This window comes from Equus caballus, unplaced genomic scaffold (assembly GCF_041296265.1).
Source record: "Equus caballus isolate H_3958 breed thoroughbred unplaced genomic scaffold, TB-T2T haplotype2-0000440, whole genome shotgun sequence".
In the NCBI taxonomy this organism is placed as follows: Eukaryota; Metazoa; Chordata; class Mammalia; order Perissodactyla; family Equidae; genus Equus; species Equus caballus.
In genome coordinates, this window is record NW_027222395.1 from 511982 (window position 1) to 533454 (window position 21473).

The 21473-nt window shown below is 40.7% G+C and overlaps 1 protein-coding gene across 50 annotated transcripts in view; it reads right to left on the minus strand.

Annotated features, from left to right (window-relative positions):
* Positions 1 to 21473, minus strand: part of LOC106781149 (olfactory receptor 2AE1-like) — a 139575-nt gene that overhangs the window by 111129 nt on the left and 6973 nt on the right. For 26 of the 50 annotated variants that reach the window (XR_011436157.1, XR_011436166.1, XR_011436165.1 and 23 more), the window contains exons 2-8: positions 20516 to 20684; positions 20164 to 20368; positions 19555 to 19610; positions 9468 to 9565; positions 4407 to 5233; positions 1198 to 1292; positions 849 to 1031 (exon numbers count right to left, since the gene is read on the minus strand). The gene's annotated coding sequence lies outside the window, so the exon portion shown is untranslated. Of the gene's footprint in view, positions 1 to 848; positions 1055 to 1197; positions 4376 to 4406; positions 5234 to 9467; positions 9566 to 19554; positions 19611 to 20163; positions 20369 to 20515; positions 20685 to 21473 lie in introns of those variants that run through there. The other 24 variants (XM_070259583.1, XM_070259582.1, XM_070259581.1 and 21 more) reach the window with 15 other exon arrangements.

Genomic DNA, 21473 nt, shown 5'->3' on the forward strand with positions numbered 1-21473 from the left:
GGCCTTCTGCAATCAAGCACCAGCTCAGGTGTCCCCACGCAGGGAGGTGTGTTCCACAGTCATCCTAATGGGTCACCTGCTCTTCCCTCTGCTCTCCTGCCGCCTCTCTCTGTTAATGTTGGGTCCTCTGCTATAAATACCCACCTCCTCCCTCTCCTTGGAGAAACCTTACTCATTCTTTAAGGCTCACTTAAAAATTAATATTTATCTAAGGAATCCATACCTGTGCCTTTAAAACCAAATAGTACTGAAGGCTTTATAAAGAACCACGGCAGGCCCTCCCCCACCTCACAACCCCAATCCTTCCTATCCCCCCAGTTCCATTCCCCATGGAAACCACTTGAGCCGTTTCTATCACAGTTGTTCTGGTGTTTACCTCTATTTATATAACTAATACGCAAATACTTGTATTTAAAAGTAATTTTAAAATATTAGACACTAACTTCTTGCCGTGGTAGATAAAATTTGAGTAAGTAAAATTGCAGGTGGATGAAATTTGGTCGACACCCCATTCCCCTCTTCACTCTTCTCAATCTTTCCTCACTTAAATCTTTATTCATGCAAAGTTCATCTTGGCATGGAAGGTGACTCCTTTCCTGGAACGTGTTCAGAGACTGCTCCTCCCCTGCTCCCACAGAGCTGTGTATCTCTCTTAGTGCACTGTCCCCCTTGCCCTTCCACGTTTGTATGTATGTGTCTCCCATTCCCACCAGCTTGTAAGAGCCAGAAAAGTCTAATCCGTCTTTTACTTTCCCAGAATCCTCCCAGGGCAAAGCACAGGGCCTGGGATATAGCACACACTGAGCAAACGTGGCCAATTTAACCGTAAAGTAAAATATCTGCCTGACCTTTGAAGCTTGCTGGTGTGACAGCAGTACTTGGAATGAGTCTTCCCGTTCCAATGTGGTTTTCCAACATTATTGTGGGAAATAGTAAACTGGAGTCAGGAGACTTGAGCCACACCACCTTCTTGGTGACTTCTTTTAAGACCTTGGGGAAGGCACTTAATGGTTTTGCTTCCGTTTTTTCATCTATAAAGTGGCAACAATAATATCTATGGACAGAGTTGTAGGGAGGACCAAATACAACAGCACAGGTTATCAGGTATAAGGCGTTACATTGATTCCTTATGTTTAAAACAAAAAGGCAAACCATTTTCTGGTAGCACATAGGGCTATAATGAACATTAAAACCAACCTTTAAATAGAAAACTTTATTTTTAGATGATCCAGGGGGTCTTTCTTCCAAGATCAGCCTAAGATTTTTTCGGAGGAAACTGTATTCTCATTGTCCTGAAATTTGAAGCAAGAAAACTCAATCGTTTAAGACCATTTGCCTATTCTTACTTGTTGATGAGAAATCACGACTACTGCCACCCTTTTAGCCTCTGAAGGAATTGTAAGCTTTGTCTTGATTTGATGGCTCAAAAATAAAATCTACCAAAGGTACGTTTTCTAAGCCTCGTCTGGCTCTACCCATTAGAAAAGTGTGAGCTACTGTTCTATCAAAACTAATTATATTTTAAATCTACAACCAAGTCTCAATTACCAAGGTTAATGGGACTACATACATACATAATTCTCTCTTACATTTATCCAGTGTTTTTAACTTCTTCAAAGCACTTTTCACTGTACTGCATATATAAAACAGATGCATTTTTTTAAATCCACAAATAAGGTAAAAAATAAATCTTCAGATCAATAATTTCAACTTTGTACCTGTCAAAAGCTATTAGAACTTGCAAAATTGTCTAATAGGACTTTCATTGCCCTACTCTCCTCTCGACCCCTCTCAACTAAGGCCAGAAAAGACCGAAAGATCTGGAGGAATCTCCAGAGGAGAGGAAGCCAGAGAGGGAAGGAAGCCAAGGACCTGGGCCATCCACAGCCTGGATCATTAGCTCCAGCGTAATTGAGAATAACTGACTGTATGTGTGACTATGGCCAGAAAATCCAGAAAGAGATGAAAAGGCAAAGAAAATGACGTGTGAGTAACAGTATTTACAGGGTCTGTCTTTGTCATTCTCTCAACAAGCATTACTGAGTGCCTACTGTAATGACAGGTGCTTTCAACAAAGAGGATGGACACAGCATGAACAACCCAGGCAAGACTGCTATTTTCATAGTGATGACCTTCCTGAATGGTGCAGACAGACAACAAACACAAAGACACACAGCTTCACATAAACGAGATAACTTCAGGTGGCACTAAGCTCTGTGGAGTCCATAAACACAGGAATGTGATAGAGCCTTGGGGAAGGGATGCTGTTGTAGATAAGGTTGCCAGGGAAGGCCTCAGGGTATCGGAGCTGCAATCTGTGAGAAGAGCCCACCCTGTGCAGGTCTGCAAACCAGATGGTGGAATGAGTGAACTCGCCAAGTATGCTAGAGGGAGAGGGGTCCAGGCCAGTTTCAAGGGGTTCCAGGAAAGTCACTGTTCTGTGGTTATTCACTTTGTGTCCTTTTAGGGATATTACTAAAACCTCTCCAGGACCCCGGATTTATTGCCTCTACAATGCGGGTTGCTAACACTGATCACCTGGACAGGGGAGCGCTGAGAAATAATGGGTAAACAATTGTGAGGAGCCACATAAATGCTAAATAATGCTCATGGTAATAAGCTTTTATTAAAGTCAGCACCTTGATAGGCAGCTCACAATCGGATACCTTGGCAAATGTGTAAATTGACGTGGCTGCTCCCTGTGCACACCAGCACCATCCTTTAAAACAGAAAAAAATAAATGAGCCTATGGTCATGATATTCGAAGTAGTTAGTGATCAAACAACTGTCTGGAGAGAAAGCTGGTGTGTGAAGTGTACAATGGGAGCAGGAAGATAACGGCACATCACAGCCCAGCTCACGCAGAGGATAACTCATGAATTGACTGGATGCTTGCTGGTGCACACACCATCCGCTCCAGGGTGGTACTCTAACCCCGTCAGGACTAGGTGCTGCCACCAAAAGGCCCAGCAGACAGGAAGGGGAGTGAGAAGGAGCCAGAACAGAAGCATCTCTGGCAGCAGCCCTCTCTGGCCCTCTTGGCCTTGGAAAGCCACCCCTGGGGGAGGAATGAGCAGCCAGCACCAAGGGCCCTACCTTGGAAGGGCACCAAGGAAGTGGTGGGGGGTGTGAGGGAGGAGGGATGAGCATTGCATTTCTCCCTACGAGAATGAAATATGCCAACGCCAGGAGAGACTTCAGTTGTCGTTATAACTGAGCCTCCCCACACAGAGATATGAGTCCACCCCTTAGAAGCAAATCTTCCTCCCCCAAAACCTCCCCCCAAAATATAACATTAACATCACAAAAAATGAATTCTTTTTTGTGGGTCCTACCATCTCTTTGATATAAATACACAAGTGCCTAAACATTCTTTCCCATCTCCCATCCCACATCGGCAATCAGATTGTGACACACACACACACACACACACACACAAGCACATGCTCACACAAATACCACACACACCCAATTCCTTTGTTAAGCCCTGGCTCAGCTATTATAAGGTACCTGTGGAGTGTAGGTCACATAGTAGAAAAGTTTAAATTACTGTTGCTTCTACTCTGAAAAGCAGACAGGAAGAAAAGACAATAAAAAAGAAAACACTTATTTTAAGGCTGATACTAAACACTCTACTCCACGTTCACTGAGGTCAATTTCCCACTGTGGGATGGGGAGAATCGAGATGATCTCTGAGGTGCTATGAACCCACAGTGCAGACTTCACGTTTTGAGGCTTGACTAGAAACGACGGGGACGTGAAAAAGAACATGGCGAGATAATCCTAGTCTTCAGGAAATTATGGTTTAAACTGGGCTGGAGAAAGACCAAGATCCTCAAAAAAATCTAATTGATTTTAACCAAATGGAGTAATTTTAAAATGTTAAATACACTGGGATATCATATTAAAAGTATTCTGGGAGAGCATGCCGCATGGGACGTGGTAAGTGCTGAATTTCCTGCTGCTAAGGGAGGCATTCCTATCTGCCAGTGTCTCATGCTGCTCAGACCTGAACCATTCATTTAGGTAGACCATTTGTCCAAGTGCGTCATTTCCCAAAATAGCCAATGGAGGACTCCAGGGAGAACTGTCCTGAGGAGATGTGGTCATCCTCAAGGCCAAATCAGTCTAGACTAAGATGGTTCTTAGCAAGACTGCCCAAAGGGCTTCTAGACTTTGTTTGGTAAGTGTTGTTAATGCCTTGGTAACAATGGACTGTTGATAAGGTGGGAGATAATGTCAGAAGGAAGGAAGGTATCTGCTCACATCTTTTGCTTTTAACTTAAGCTAACCCATAAAATCCATTATCAAACCCCAAGGAATGCTCCCAATTATTGTCTTGGACCCTTCATTTCGCTTTGCTTTGTTTTTTTTTTTTTTTTTCAACTCTCTATTTCTGTTTTTACCTGGCACTGACTCGCTTGACTCCTCTTCTCCTCTCAGCTTCTGGCTCTGTGCTCCCCCTTTAGACTTGATGAGTAATTTTGGTTTTCCTGCTTTTCACCTTTGGCACCCCTTCAAAAATGGGTTAGGTTTATCTTCTGGCTCTTTCTACTTCTGACTGCTTGGAAGTTTGGATCATACTTAGCCAAGTTTTGATCCCAGGACCTTTCCCTGGCTTTGACCTGTCTCAGTGGCATCTGTGCTGGGCTTGACTCCTCCAGGTGAGGGCGTCGGCAAGAGGGAGGATCAAGCAAAGATCAAGCAAGGAAACAGGAAGAATACCTGGCTCAGCTTAAACTGTGCAGGGCACTGAGGCCTTGCTGGCCGTCCAGTCTCTGCCTCCTTCTTCCTCTGCTGCTTTCATTCCCTCCCGTCTCTGACTTTCAATTTTTATTAAGTTTCCACCTTCTGACTGCTCAATCCTCTTCTAGCATCCCTTTGTAAGATTGAAATGGGAGTGGGAGTGATATCCATTAGCCAAAATAAGTTCCATAGCTGGGAGAAACTGCTGAATCTCTGGTGTCTTTATAGCACTTATCAAATCCCAATTAACCATCTTAGTTGGCAAACTGCTCTGGCTTCCCAGGCAGTCAGCTGGTAGGTGAGTCAATAAATATCTGTCAGATGGATGGATGCACACTCACTAGTTGTGTAGCATGGCATCAGGTACTTTAAATAATACAAAGTATAAGACTTCATCCTTGGCTGAAGAAGGACATCTTCTCACGGCCATTCACAAAAGGACTGTTTGGAAACATCACCAAGCGCTAGACCAGCTTCGCTACTTCTTCTAGAAAACAAGAAGAAATCTCTTGTTTCAAGAGATGTTTGTGTCATCTCTTAATGCACAACTGGCTTCATGTGGGCAAAAGGGAACATGAGCAAAGCCCTGGTTAAAGCATAACAGACACCCTTGGGCTAATGAACTGTCGAAGGTAGTAGTGTCAGCGGATTTTCTACATAACTGCTTTGTAAACAGCAACACGCATAAACCATAAACAAGGAGAATGAAGTGAGCACCCACAGACCCACCACTCATGTCAAATCATACAATGTTGATATCACCCCAGAAGCCTCCACTCTCCTGTCTGATAATCTTTCACTTACTTTTCTTTATAATTTCATCACCTTTATAGACTCCCATAAAACATTTAGTTATATCCAGTTTGGGGATCAAAATAGATTAAAAAACAACAATTGCAGGTGCATTCAACATTGGACATGAAAAAGAAAACTGGTTTTTTAATAAGATACTTCAAGTGTACACTTTCCGTAGGTGATCAAGACATTTACTCTTTCGTCCATTTTTATGTTTGCTGACTGCCAATCACTCTACTCCTTAATACTTCAAAGGTATTTTTCCCAAAGCTGCCTTTTGTCTTACACTAATGCTTTCCCGGACTCAAGTGAATTTTGAAGGAGACTGAGCTCATCATGATGAAATGGATGTTGACATTCCATAACCATCACTGTAATTATTCCTAATTTGTACTTTGCTTCAAAAACTCTCTTCCCTTGCCCCCTAAAGTCTGTACTTTCAGAATAGCATCTACAGCTTTAATTATACCTGACAATAAACTACTCTCACCACAAAATCTTGTTAATCACGGTGTACGTTACTATCTTCAAGTATCCTGTTTTTTTAAAACTGCATTTATATCAGGTTCCCAAAGAGTTACAATATTAGCAATGAATGTTTTAACTGTTTCTGTAATTACTGTTTGTAATTACTACAAATCAAAGTTGTACAAACTTTGGATTGGAGGCTGGTTGAATTATCTACCAAACTGGGGTGAATGGTCTTTTAATCAACTGTATACTGAACAAATCTACAGAGTAAAAACTGAGATGGAATTTGAGTGACTTGGTGTCCATCGAGAATCAAATCTGATGCTGTAGTGTTAACAAGGGACTTCAGGTCCAGAATGCTTCTGTTAATCACACGTCTTCCAAATTAGTCAGTTAATGTTGTGGGTCCTGATGAGACAGGATTTAGGAAGGCAGAGAGCGGCGGGGAATGCTCCTGGTGATAGGATCCTTAGAGCAAAGGACAGAAGACAAAAGGAGAAGGCTGTATTCATGAGAAGTGAGCTGGACCATAAGCGCTATAATTAGAAGCTTATAATGTCACCACACTGCTTTCTGTAATGTAATATTTTTGTTGTCTGTTATTTTCCTTGATTCAGGTTTTGTATTTTTCATGATGTAATAGTGAGATCTAGTCTCATTTTTCTGTGTATTTGGATACATTGAGTAGAGTGCTCTGGCTGAGTAAAGAGTTTCACATATGGGAGACTTGAGAAACAAGAGTGGCAAGGAAAGTTAGGTCAGATTATGAAAATTCTTAAAATGTTTCTATTGGACTTAATCCTTCAGAAGTCATTTAGTGTTCTCTTTTCTTTTTTTGTAACTGAGAGCACCATGAGGAAAGGAGTGTTTTTGATGATCTATTTTATTTTATTTCTTTCTCTTTTCTTGGAGGAAGATTGGCCCTGAGCTAACATCCGTGCCCATCTTCCTCCATTTCATCCGTGGCTCGCCTGCCACAGCATGGCCTGATCAGCAGTGTATAGGTCTGTGCCAGAATGGGAACCTACAAACCCCAGGCCGCCAAAGAGGAGCACACAAACTTAACCACTACACCACCGGGCTGGCCCCATTTTTGATGATTTCTAAGGGGTAAAAACTAGGCAGGGAGATTAGGTAAGATGATATAGCAGAAATTCAGGCATTAAGAAATAAGGTTAGACTAGGCTGGCGATGGCGGCCATGGATTGGAAAGGAAGGAAGGATGGATGCAGCATCATAAGGGAAAAATTTGCTTCTTTCCCTTTGTCTTTTCAGCCATTTGGGCTTAACGGTGTTCAGTGCTCCTGATTTATTTCCCTTCCCATTTATATTTTCCTTCTTCCCTCGATAATCTACTTTTGCTTTCCCATTTTTCCCTCTCTTCTCTCCTTTGCTTGCATTCTTATCACCTTCCCTGATAGGACGATGACTGAATCGGGCAGGTAGACACGAAATGGGAGATCTGAGTAGAAACTAACTATAAGATTTACTAATTAGAGTATGTTGCTGCTTAACACATTTTTTTTTAACCTTTCATCTGCAGTTAAAAAGAAGAAAAGAAAGGTGAGGAGGCAAAAAAGGAGTAGAGAGGAAAAGGGAGAGACTCATTTATCCATTCATTCAAGAAGTGCTGTGTTTCCAGAGAAAGAGAGAGTGCCAAAGAGATAGAGAAAACACCACACAATAATTTGTGTTATTGTAGTTGTATCATCTATTTCCCCTTCTAACTCAGTTGGGTAAAGTAGAGATGCCAGATGGGAGGCTAAAGACTAAGGTGAGATGGGCAGTCTCCCTCCCTCCCTTATTGCCTGCTGCTTCTCATATCAAAAGATGGAGTCTACATCCCTCCCCCTAGGCCTCAGTGACTGGCTCAACCAATAGGATGCTGTGGAGGTGACTTTCTGGGACTTCTGAGGCTAGGCTGTAAGAAGCCTGGTCTTTTGGAATATATCCTCTTGGGATGCTTTCTTTTGGAACCCAGCCACCACTTTGAGAGATGCCCAAGTCACACGAAGAGGCCACATGCAGGCCCTCCAGTTGGCAGCCCCGAATAAGATAACAGCCAGCATCCTCAGCAAACACAGAAATGAACCATCTTGACATCCAGCACAATAGAGGCAAAGAGGATTTCAGCCCAAGCTGACATCTGACTGTACTTCCTAGGAGACCCCAAGCAAGAACTGCCCAGCGAATCCCAGCCAATCCACAGAACAATAAGAGACAAGAATAAGTTACTGTTTCAAGCTACTCTACTTTGTTGTGGTTTGTTATACAGCAATAGATAACTTTTTTCATCCTTACACGAGACACAAAGAATATCGAAAGTTTGAAGATTCATGATGCCACCCGGAATGCATGTATATTTTTTACGTATTTTTTTCCTTTTAAAGGTCACTTTCTTATTCATTAGCCTTGAAATTGGAATTTGAATTGACCTTGATCAGAAATCCTTAGAAATGCTTAAGCAAATATTTTAAGCACTATCATATTTTGAGTACTAGTTCAGGATAAAGTGGTATTGATGTGACAAGAATAATGGATGTGTAATTAGAAGATGGAGTTTAAGTCCTAGTTCTGTCATTTATTACTGTGTGGCCTACAACAAGTTATTTCACATTTCTGCTTCCTAGTTTCCAATGCTATAATGTAATCGAAGGTATTTAGTGATGCATGACAAAACACAAACATTCAGTGAATTTCCATTTCTTTCCTTCCTATGAAAGTCCTGTACTCATAAGTGCAACCATATCAGAGCCTATCATACTGCTTCCTAAAACTAAATATTTTTATTATGTATCAAATGTTTCCCTTGATAACTATTGCATAAGCTTCCATAGTGTTGCCTTTACTAGTGTGATCTGCCTCACTTTTCCTGTGGGATAGTTTATTTAATAGATTTTGGGGACTCATCCTGTTGCTGGATTCTTACAAAGACTCTTTTGTGATAACCTTCTTTGGTTTTCAAGGACATGACCCTGTTTCTCGAGTGTGGTTCCCTACTGTAGCATAAATGTTAACAAGTTAAATGCATATCACATAAGAATTTTAATTGTTCATCATATGTTTATGTATTGAAATATAGAGTCGAATTGATATAATTGGTAACATTACCCATTTGCTTTGATTTGAGATGTCAAGTGATTGAAAAAATTTTTAATTCAGAATTGAATTACCTTGCTTATTTGAATTTATCATTTTTGCGTAATTAGGATGAACTAATTTTTTTTTATTAATGTTATGATAGATTACAACCTTGTGAGATTTCAGTTGTACATTTTTGTTAGTCACGTTGTGGGTACACCACTTCCCCCTCTGTGCCCTCCCCCCACCCCCCGTTTTCCCTGGTAACCACCGATCAGATCTCCTTATCAATATACTAACTTCCAACTATGAGTGGAGTCATATAGAGTTAGGATGAACTAATTTAATTTGCAGTTATCCTTAAATGACTTAACTGATGTCTGCTGAGGTTCTCAAGGCCACAGGATTATGGAGTCATGCTGAACATCACTCTGTCTCTTAGGGTTGGAAGTACAAGTGCACCTTGTGAAGCCTGGAGACAGAAGTTACAAGCTTGATTTTTTCTCCATTAATGTTTTTTTTCTGTTTTGTCCCCCTCACCTCACTCTAGGCTGCGTCATGTTTCCCAGAAGGACCACATATTGCATTTGGAGGTGGTCCTCCTTTTCCAACTTTGTTCTGATTTTATGTCATTTTTACTTGGTGTTGAGCTCACATCTCAGTTCTGCAAAGGAAAGCTGGTTATTTATCTGGTAACTTGTGGTTGGAATCCCCAAGAGAGTGCTCTTTATAGAGACTGAGGGTCCTTTAGCAAATATTGCTTTTTGATGATGCATTTTAATAAGCCTTTTAAAAATCTGGATACCAGACTACCGGCTAGGGTACCTGGAAGCAATAATTTTAAAATAGTGCTTTTCAAACTGCAGGTCCTGACCAACTAGTGGATTATGAAATAATTCTAGAGAGTGTGACAAGCACTTAAAAAACAATGAAACAAAATGGAATAGATAATATTAGAGTGTATTACACGTAAAAAGGTAAGAACAGTTTCATAAAATTTTTATATTCCTTTGGTGTGTGTGCGTATATACTGATTTACAATAAAAAATAATTTATAGATTTATTTTGTGAGTTGCCATCAAAAGAATTTGAAAGTCACTGCCATGGATTTAAAGTTATCTGAAACACAGTTTTGTAATATAGCAGTTTGAAATGAAGCCCCAACAATACATGTAACAAATAAAAGCGTAGATAGGTTTTAGCTGCAAATTTTAAAGGGATTGGCAAGTTACTTTTCCTGAGAAGTCTAGCCCTGGGATGACTGGGTATTTTCCAAAGGGCCAGGAACCAGTTATCCCAATAAACGGTAGGGGCCTCAATGCTCTCTCCCTGGGAGGCTCTGAGGTAACGTTCCTCATCTCACTTGTAATGCTGCTGTTGCCTTGCTGCAGTGGCTGTTGGAAGTACTGCGTCTTCCCTAACCAGATCAGAAGGACCCAGTTTTCCCAAAGTCTTGGTCTGCCAGAAAGATGGCATTGCACTTCTCCCCGATTTGTGGGACCTGCACCCAGCTTGGAGAGCTGGAAAACTCCAGCCCTTAACTCCCCTCTTTGCTAGGGAACCACGTTTTCCTTCCCACTGGGTCCTTGGAAGATGGGAAGCAGCAGTAAGGTTACTTGTGTTTTATCCACACCATGTGCGTCTGTGTTTTTGTGTGAAGGCTGACTCATGTGGAGGAAAGTTCTATGCCTAGAATTATAAAATTAATGCTAATCAGAGTAATGCAGCATGCCACTTCCAATCTGCTAATGAGCTTTGGGGAGAGATGGCACATCTTCCTGCAGCTGATGGATGCCCCTTTTAGAGGATCTACGACATCCTCCCCAGGTCTTCACTCAGCTGGGCTAACACACTTCAGAACAAAATAATCCTCAGGGCAGGATGGGACCCCTTGCTTTTTGGTTCTTGTCCCTTGAATCAGTCTACTCTCTGTGCCACTAAAATGGCTGCCTATTAAACTCATCAGTGGAATCTGCCATACTGTGTCACTTAAACTTTTTCCATCTGCTTATGGTTTTTACTTGTTTTTCATAGAAAGCCCTGACCTAAATCTCTACTCTTCTTTTATAATGCTTTCATTTTGACCTTACTACTGCTGAAAGTCAACCAAACTCATTCATCACTGTCCCTCCCCCCAATCTCCATGAACATTATCCTGTTATCCAGGTTTTTAACATCCACTCAAGAGATTGTCAACAAAAATGGACTAAACCTTTACATGGAACTTCTTTACCCCCACATGGGACATTTTCAAGAATAGGAGCTTTCAGATGAATTAGCAATGTAGATAAATTTGTTACCAACACTAGAATCTCATTCTAAAATATTTTCTACAGCTCAAAACATGGCATAAGGCAGATTCCTATTTAAGAGAAAGGGCCTTCTTTTAAGTTGTCTTGAAGATTCTGAGACTGTCCTTACGAGCAGTGCTATGAGAGGATACGAGGCACAATCTCAGTCACCCCAAGAGTTAATTTAAATGGAGAAAGTGAGATGGTTTCCCAAAACATTGGAATTGATTTTTCCCTGAGTCTCTCCATAGTTGTAGATTCTGATAATCACAGAATATAGAGAAGGAAGAAACTTGGTGTTCCTTCTAACTGCCTCATTTCACAAACCAAGAAATTGAGGATCAGAGACATGAGGTCATTAAAGTCATCCAGTTACTTAGTTGCTTACTTCGACTAGGGTGGTTTCAGAAAGGATGCAGAAAAGTACAAGTATTTGAGAGCTAGTTAGGGACTGTATTAATCAACACTGTAATAATCAGCTCTGTGTCCTTGGGTGCTGCGACAGCTGGGGGTCCACTGCTGCAGCTGACAAATAAAGTGTGAGGAAGAAACAAAAACTGAGGGAGTCCATCGCCACTAGACCTGCCTTATAAGAAATGTCAAAAAGAGCTCTCCTGTCTGAAATGAAAAGGCAAAGGATACAAAGCATTAAACAAGTTGATAAATAGATAAAATCAGAAAACTGCAACTCTGTATCAGAACATGTTAGTAAACAATTATGATGCAAAGGTTAAAGGGAAAGAAAGCATTAAAAATAACATTAACCGTTCCAATTTGGTAACAAATTCACAATACAGAAAGAAAGAATTTTGACAACAAAAATAGCAAGGGAAGAAGAAAAGGACAGAACTTGCCTAGTCAAATGAAGCAAAAATGCTATCAGCAGAAAAAGAACTATCTCATCTGTGAGACCTTTTATACAAACCTCATGGTAACCACAAAACAAAAATTAAGGCAGAGTCACGAAACATAAAAAAAGAGGAAACTGAAAAACACATCACCAAAAACCGTCAAGCTGAAATTGTAGTGAGAAACACAAGGAAAAAGAAACAAAGGAAATATAGAGCAACCATAAAACAAAAGATAAAATGGCAATAGTAAGTCCCTATATATCCATAATCATCCTAAATGTAAATGGATTGAATGCACCAATGAAAAGACAGAGAGGCTGGACAGGTTAAGAAAAAGACCCAAAAATGTGCTGCCTCCAGGAGACCCATCTCAGCTCTAAAGAAAAACATAGGCTCAGAGTGAAGGGGTGGAAGATGATACTCCGACCAAATGACAACCAAAAGAAAGTGAGTGTAGCCATAATTCTATCAGACGAAATAGACTGCAAGCCAAAAAAGACAAGAGACAAAGATGGGCATTATATAATGATAAAGGGGATAATCCATCAAGAAGACATAACATTTATTAATATATATGCACCTAACGTAGAAGCACCAAAGTCTATAAAACAACTATTAACAGATCTAAAGGGAGAAACTGACAGCAACACCATAAGAGTAGGGAACTTTAATACCCCACTTACATCAATGGATAGGTCTTCTAGAGAGAAAAATCAACAAAGAAACGTTGATCTTCAATGAAACACTAGACCAGATGAATTGAACAGATACATATATAATATTCAATCCAAAAGCAGCAGGATATACATTTTCTCTCAAGTACACATGAAACATTCTCAAAGATCCACTGTTTGTTGGGAAACAAAACAACTCCCAATAAACTTAAGAAGACTGAAAAGATATCAAGCATCTTTTCCAACCACAATGGTATGAAACTAGAAATCAACCACAAGGAGAAAGCTGGAAAAGTCACAAATATGTGGAGCCTAAACAACGTGCTATTCATTAACTATTGGAACAACAACAAAATTAAAGGAGAAATGGAAAAATATCTGGAGGCAAATGAAAAGGAAAATACAGTGTACCAAAATCTATTGGATACAGCAAAAGCAGTACTAAGAGGGAAGTTCCTAGCAACACAGGCCTACCTTGTGAGACAGGAAAAATCTCAAAGAAACAATCTAACAATACATCCAACAGAATCAGAAAAGAAGAAAAATGAAGAGCCCAAAGTCAGGAGAACAAAGGAACTACTAGAAATCAGAGCTGAAATAAATGACATGGAGAGTAAAAAGAAAATAGAAAAGATCAGCGAAACTAAGAGCTAGTTCTTTGAAAATATAAACAAAATTGACAAACCTTTAGGTAGAATAAGACAAAAAGAGAGAAGCCTCAAATAAATAAAATCAGAGAAGAAATCACAAGCAATATAACAGAAATACAAAGGATTACAACAGTATTCTTTATCAATGTTATAAACTACATTAACAAAATGAAGAATAAAAATCACATGATCATCTCAACAGACGCAGAGAAAGAATTTGACAAGATTCACCACATATTTATGATAATAACTCTCAATAAAATAATTATAGAAGGAAAGTACCTCAACATAATAAAGGCCATATATGACAAACCAACAGCTAACATTATACTCAATGGTGTAAACTGATAGCTATCCCTCTAAGAGCAGGAACAAGACAAGGATGCCCACGCTCAGCCTTCTTAGTCCTAGCCAGAGCAATCAAGTAAGAAAAATAAATAAAACATATTCAAACTGGAAAGGAAGAAGTAAAACTGTCACTACTTGTGGATGATGAGATTTTACATATAGAAAACGCTAAAGAATCCATCAAAAAACTAAAAACAAACGAGCAGAAATAAAAAATCAAGAATACAATCCTATTTACAATCACAAAAAGAATTAAGTGGGTAGGAATAAGTTTAACCAATGAGGTGAAAGACCTATACACTGAAGACTATAAGACATTGTTGAAAGAAATTAAAGAAGACATAAAGAAATAGAAGGATATTCTGTGCTCATGGATTAGAAGAATCAACATAGTGAAAAAGTCCATGTTACTTAAAGCAATCTGCAGATTCAATGTAATCCCTATCAAAACCCCAATGACATTTTTCACAGAAATAGAAAGAAGAATTCTAAAATTTACTGGAAACAACAAAAGTCCCCAAAGAGCCACAGCACTCCAGAGAAAAAAGAACAAAGGTGGAGGCATCACATTCCCTAATTTCAAAGTATACTACAAAGCTGTATTAATCAAAACAGCACGATACTGGCAGAAAAGCAGACACAGATCAATGGAACAGAATTGATAGCCAAGAAATAAACCCATACATTTAGGAACAGCCAATTTTCAACAAAGGAGCTAAGAACATACAATGGAGAAGGGAAAGTCTCTTCAATAAACACTGTTGGGAAAACGGACAGCCGCACACAAAAGAATGAAAGTAGACCATTATCTTACACCATGCACAAAAATTAACTCAAAATGGATTAAAGACTTGAATGTAATACCTGAAACCATAAAACTCCAAAGAAGAAAACATAGGCAGTAAGCTCTTTGCTATCATTCTTAGCAGTGTCTTTTGAATATGTCTCCTCAGGAAAGGGAAACAAAAGAAAAAATAAGCTAATGGGACTACATCAAACTAAAAAGCGTCTGTATGGCTAAGGAAACATCAATACAATGAAAAGACAACCTAGCAATTGGAAGAAGATATCTGCGAATCATTTATCCAATAAGGGGTTGCTATCCAAAATATATAAAGAACTCAACAACAAAAGAACAAACTTAGTCAAGAAACGGGCAGAGGATTTGAACAGACATTTTCCCAAAGATATACAGATGGCCAACAAGCACATGAAAAGATGTTCAACGTCACTAATTATTAGATAAATACAAATCAAAACCACAATGAGATATCACCTCATGCCCATCAGAATGGCTATTACTAAAAAGACAAGAAATAAGAAGTGTTGGAGAGGGGCCAGTGCCATGGCCGAGTGGTTAAGTTCGTGTGCGCTACTCACTTCAGCAGCCCAGGGTCTTGCCGGTTTGGATCCTGGGCCTGGACACGGCACCGCTCATCAAGCCATGCTGAGGTGGCATCCCACACAGCACAGCCAGGATATACAACTAGAATATACAACTATGTACTGGGAGGGTTTTGGGAGAACAAGAAGGAAAAAAAGATAGACAAGAGATGTTAGCTCAGGTGCCAATCTTTACAAAGAAAACAGAACTGTTGGAGAGGATGTGGAGAAAAGGGAGCCCTCATACACTGCTGGTGGGAATGTAAATTGGTGCAGCCACTGTGGAAAATAGTACAGAGATTCCTCAAAAACTTAAAAATAGAATGACCAGGCATGACATCAGCATCACGGCGGAGTGAGCTCTTCCCTTAGACTCTCCTCCCTAAGAAAGAATGAAAAGGACATTCATAAACCAACAGAGGACAGGCACACAACACAAAAGACATCTGAGAGACCCATGCAGCCAAATGCCTGAAGGTGGAGGTGCTGGACCCCCCAGGAGGAAGGAGGAGGAAGTAAGGGGATCTCCTCTCCCTCCCCAGCAATGACCTAGGGCACAGGACCATGCACAGCTCTGAGAAAAGAGGGGCCTGGGGGGAGACTCTGTAGGAATGCCTTCGCTCTCCAAGTTCCCTCACATCCCATAGGAAAGCTCCACAGAGGAGGCTAAGCTATTGTGGGGTTGTCTTCATGAAGCCAGCACGCCAGGAGGACAGACAGCGAGGGCAAACAGAGAACACCCACGGGATGGCACATGCAAAAGAAGTGCCCCTCCCCCTGCTGGGCTCACAAGCTCAGCCAGTCAGCCAGGGCAAGGGACCCCGTCTAGAGTGCCCGTGCGTACATTAGCAAAGCAGCAGCTACAAGCAGGCAATCGCAGATGGGTCCTGTCAGCATAGATTCCAAAGGACAAGCACAGACACCAGGGATCACAGCAGGCTCAGAATACACAGCTCCTGAACCTCCTCCAGTGGTGGCAGGTGGAATCTGCAACCAGATACTATCTATGTGAAGGCACAAACCAACCCCATCAAATAGTATGAAGAAATATATTAATAGTCCAGACCAGAAGGAAAATGAAAAGCACCTAGAAATCAATCCTGAAGGCACACAAATTTACAATGTAAACGACAGAGAATTCAAAATAGCTAACATTAAAAAACTCAACGAGTTACAAGAAAATTCAGATAGTTCAATTAAATCAGGAATAAAATTAATAAACAGAGGGAATACTTCACAAAAGAGATTGACCCTACAAAGAGAAACCAATCAGAAATGTTGGAGATGAAAAACACAATGAGATAAAGAAAAATCTGGATACCCTGAATTACAGAGCTGACGTTATGGAAGACGGAATTAGCAATCTGGAGGACCGAAATATAGAAAGGCTTCAGATGGAGGAGGAGAGAGAATTAAGACTAAAAAGAACCGAAGAAATTCTCTGAGAAATATCTGATTCAATTAGGAAATGCAACATAAAAACTACGGGTATTATAGAGGGAGAAGGGAGGGAGAAACGAGCAGAAAGTCTGTTTAAACCTGGGAAAGGAGCTGGAATTACAAGTAAAAGACGCTAACAGAACTTCTGATTACATCAATGTAAAAAGACCTACTCCAAGGCATAGAGTAGTAAAACTGGCAAAAGTCAGTGACAAAGAAGAAATATTTTTAAAGGCAGCAAGGCAGAAGAAAATAACTTACAAAGACCATATCAAACTTTCAGGAGATTTCTCAGCAGAATCTTTACAGGCTACGAGAAGGTAGAATGAGATATTCAAAATTCTGAAAGACAAAAACCTTCAGCTGAGAATACTCTATCCAGGGAAAAATATCCTACAGATATGGTGGAGAAATACAAACTTTCCCACATAAACAAAAGCTGAGGTAGTTCATCGCCACAAGACACCCCAAACAGGAAATGCTCAAGAAGACCTTCATACCTGAAAAAGAAAAAAAAGAGTTCACAAAGCCTTGAGCAAGGAGATAAATAGGCAGCCAAAGTCAGAAAATTGCAGCTCTCTACCAGAAGAGGTTAGCAAAAACTTAATTATGACATGAAAGATAAAGGGAAGGAAAACATCAAAAATAACTATAATCTTGTGATTTTAACCACAAAATCACAACACAAAACAGAATGTGTTATGACCAACAAATCAGAGGAAGAGGAAAGGGATGGAACTGGCTTAGACCAAGGAAATAAGAGGCTATCAGAAAATGGTATATCTCATCTACGAGATTTTTTATACAAACCTGATGGTAACCACTAAACAAATAATCAGAACAGAGACACAAATGATACAGAAAAAAAGAAAACTGAGGGGCTGTCCCAGTGGCATAATGGTTAAGTTCACATGCTCTGCTTCAGCCACCCAGGGTTTGCAGCTTCAGGTCCCAGGCACAGACCTATGCATCTCTCATCAAGCCCTGCTGTGCTGGCATCCCACATACAAAAAACAGAGGAAGATTGCCACAGATGTTAGCTCAGCAACAATCTTCCTCAAGCTAAAAAAGAGGAAGATTGCTTACAGGTGTTAGCTCAGGGCCAGTCTTCCTCACACACAAAAAAGAGAAAACTGAGAAAACCATCATAGAGAACTACCAAACTGAACTGGCAGTCCAAAATACACAAGACAAGAAACAAGGGAAATACAGAGCTGCAAAACAAGTGATAAAATGGCAGCGTTAAGCCCTTATATATAAATAATCACTCTAAATGTAAATGGATTGAATTATCCAATCAAAAGACAGAGTGGTGGGATGGACTGAAAAACAAGACTCATCAATATGCTGCCTCCAGGAAACACTCTTAGCTCTAAAGACAAACACAGGCTCAGAGTGAAGGGACGGAAGATGATACTCTAAGCTAATGGCAAACAAAAGAAAGCAGTTATTGCAATACTTATATCAGACACAGTAGACCTCAAGATAAAAAAGGCAATGAGAGACAAAGAGGGGCAGTATATAATGGTAAAAGGGACACTCCAACAAGAAGACATAACACTTATAAATATACGTGTACCCAACAAAGGAGTACCAAAGTACATAAAGCAACTATTAACAGACCTAAAAAGAGATATTAACAACAACATAATAATAGCAGGGGGCCCCAACAGTCTACTTACATCGATGGATAGATCATCCAGACAGAAAGTTAACAAGGAAATAGTGGAATTAAATGGAAAACTAGACGAGATGGACTATATAATAGATATATATGGAACATTCTGTCCAAAAATAGCAGAATACACATTCTTCTCAAGTGCACATGGAGCATTCTAAGGACAGACCATATGTTTCGAAACAAGATAGGCCTCAATAAATTTAAGAAGATTGAAATCACATCAAGCATCTTTTCTGACCAAAATGCTATGAGACTAGAAATCAGCTACAGGAAAAAAGCTGGGAAAGTGACAAATATGTGGACACTAAACAACATGCTACTGAACAACCAATGGATCATTGAAGAAATTAAAAGAGAAATCAAAAAATATCTGGAGACAAATGAAAATGAAAATACACCATACCAACTCATATGGGATGCAGAAAAAGTTGTCCTATGAGGGAAATTCATAGCAATACAGGCCCAGCTTAAAAAAACAAGAAAGATCTAAAATAAGCAATCTTAAAATACAGTTAGAAAATGGAGAACCAACAAAGCCCAAAGTCAGCCGAAGGAGGGAAATAATAAAAATCAGAGCAGAAATAAATGAAATTGAAACCAAAAAAGAAAAAAGAACAGTAGAAAAGATCAGTGAAACAAAGCGCTGGTTCTTTGAGAAGATATGCAAAATTGACAAACCCTTAGCCTGACTCTCTAAGAAAAAAAGAGAGAAGGCTCAAATAAATAAAATTAGAAACGAAAGAGGAGAAATTACAACAGATACCACAGAAATATAAAGGATTATAAGAGAATACTATGAAAAACTATATAGCAACAAACTGGACAATCCAGAAGAAACAGATAAATTCTAAGACTCATACAACTTCCCAAAACTGAATCAAGAAGAAACAGAGAATCTGAATAGCCCAATCACAAGTAAAGAGATTGAAACAGGTAGCTTAGTGGGAAACTACTTACCCTGACAAGGTTACCCACTCAAAGCTAACAGCCAACATCACAATTAATAGTAAAACACGCTATATTTTTCCTCAAGACTGACTTGATTTCTACTATTTCAACTTCTCCTTTTCCTTTAATGCATGGATCCTGCTAAACCTTATAAATCCATTACAATATAAAGTGGGGAATGAATAAAGAGCTCACCTGAGGGATGTTCACTCTCTGTGGCTCCTGGGCGAGTACAGAGGACTGTGGTTCAGCTGAGGGGACAGAAAGAAGACAGGGGTCCTGAGATTTAGCTGTCTTACAGCTCTTAGATTCACCTCCTCAAATCTCAGCACCCCAGTTGGGGATCATCCTCCCCATAGGCACAGGGCCCTCTGGGCCTTGAAAAGGCACAAGAAGGATCATGGACAGGCAGCAACACCTGTCTTTGTGTGATTCTGAAATGACCATGGAGCTGAAATCTGCAGTTTTTTACTGAGTGAACATAAACTTTACTCGATTGATTTAACAATAACGCATGCGTCCTTCTGGATAACAGAAAGAAATAAAAACAACCGATCAGTTGAATTAAAGGACGCCAAACGACAAGACACTATTCCTTCATTAAAGTTAACTTAGCAGAAAAATGCTCAGTATGCATCATTTATCTATTTTTCTCAGTAATATTATTCAACCCCTGGTATACACAATCCACGGAAAGCCTAGTAAAAGAGATGGGAGGATTTAAGGCAGGAATTTGTAATTGTTCATTTCAGCTGGGAAGTATTTCTCAAAAGGCCCTTTCGATAGATGCTTTTGGTAACTTACCTGTGAGAGAGTGAACTGTCACAAACTGCGTTTCCCTGGACAAGTCACTGAAATTTTCAGGCCCAATGTCTTTAAATCTTTCAAAAGAGTTAGAAGTAGGTGACCTTGGAAAACTCTTCACAGATCATCATTCTTGGATCCTGTGACATCAGGATAACGTCACTAATGTCACATGTGGTGGTGGACATGTGTGACAGCAGCGCATCTGTAAATAGCGGGGGCCATTTAAGGGGACCGGAGACAGAACTTCCTCCCTCTGCCTGGTTGTCCCTTACCCCCAGACCTTGCCCTCACGGCTCTCCAACAAAGCAGCCTTTCCTGAGCAGCCTGCCCCTGGGTCACCCCAGCTCACCTGTACTTCCCAGGGACGGCCCAAATGCCCCACTGTCACACAGTGTGGTGGCTCCTGAAGGCGGCATCATCAAGTCTGGTTCATTCTGGGCAGGAGGATCAAGACCTGCTTCTGATCTTGCAAATCTAGCATCTGCTCCTTTCTGGGCTCTTGTCTCTGCTCTGAAGCTCTGGAGAGAGGTCTAAGGTCAGAGGGGCGCTCTCTTCCAGGTAAGACTCCCTCACAGAGGCCCCCTGCTTCCTGCCTCACAAGGGCTGGTTTGTTTCAAGGCAACTGGGACATGGATCTGAGAAATAAATTCATCTTAGGGGCAAAAAGGCTGACTCTTAGAATTCATTATAACGTCAGACTTCAAGGACAGAAAGCCTGACAATGCAGAGGGGGCCAGGCACCTCTGTCTGACCCAAGGGACCTGAAGAGACACTAGAAATCCCAGGATACATGTGACACATGGTGGGATTCCATCCACATCCTTTCCTTTACATCCCTGGGGACGCAGGGACAGGCCATGTTCCTAAGTGCTGTGAAGGCTGTAATGCCAGTCTTGGGCAGGTGTGACATCAGACAAAGCCTGAGACTGAAGCCAAGCACACCTGCCCTCGAATCCAAATTCCCTGGCTGGGAGCTCCTGACTCGAGCACATCGGGCCACCGACCCGAGCCTCGGTTTCTGGTGAAGTGGTTGTCAGGGTACATTAAACTATCCAGTAAAAAAACAAAGCGTCCTCTAACTATAACAGCAGTTGTCACTTACTTAAGGCTTCCTACCTGGCACTTGTCTAAAACAGTGATCTATGTTTCCAAACGTCGCCGTGAAACAATCATTATTAATATTTATAGATGAGAACCCTGACTCTCGCCCAGGTTCCTTCTGTCGCCCCTGCTAACAGGTGACAGAGCTGGCACTGACCGGGCCTGTAGTGCTCCAGAGCTCGGGCTCCACCGCAGACCCACGGTCA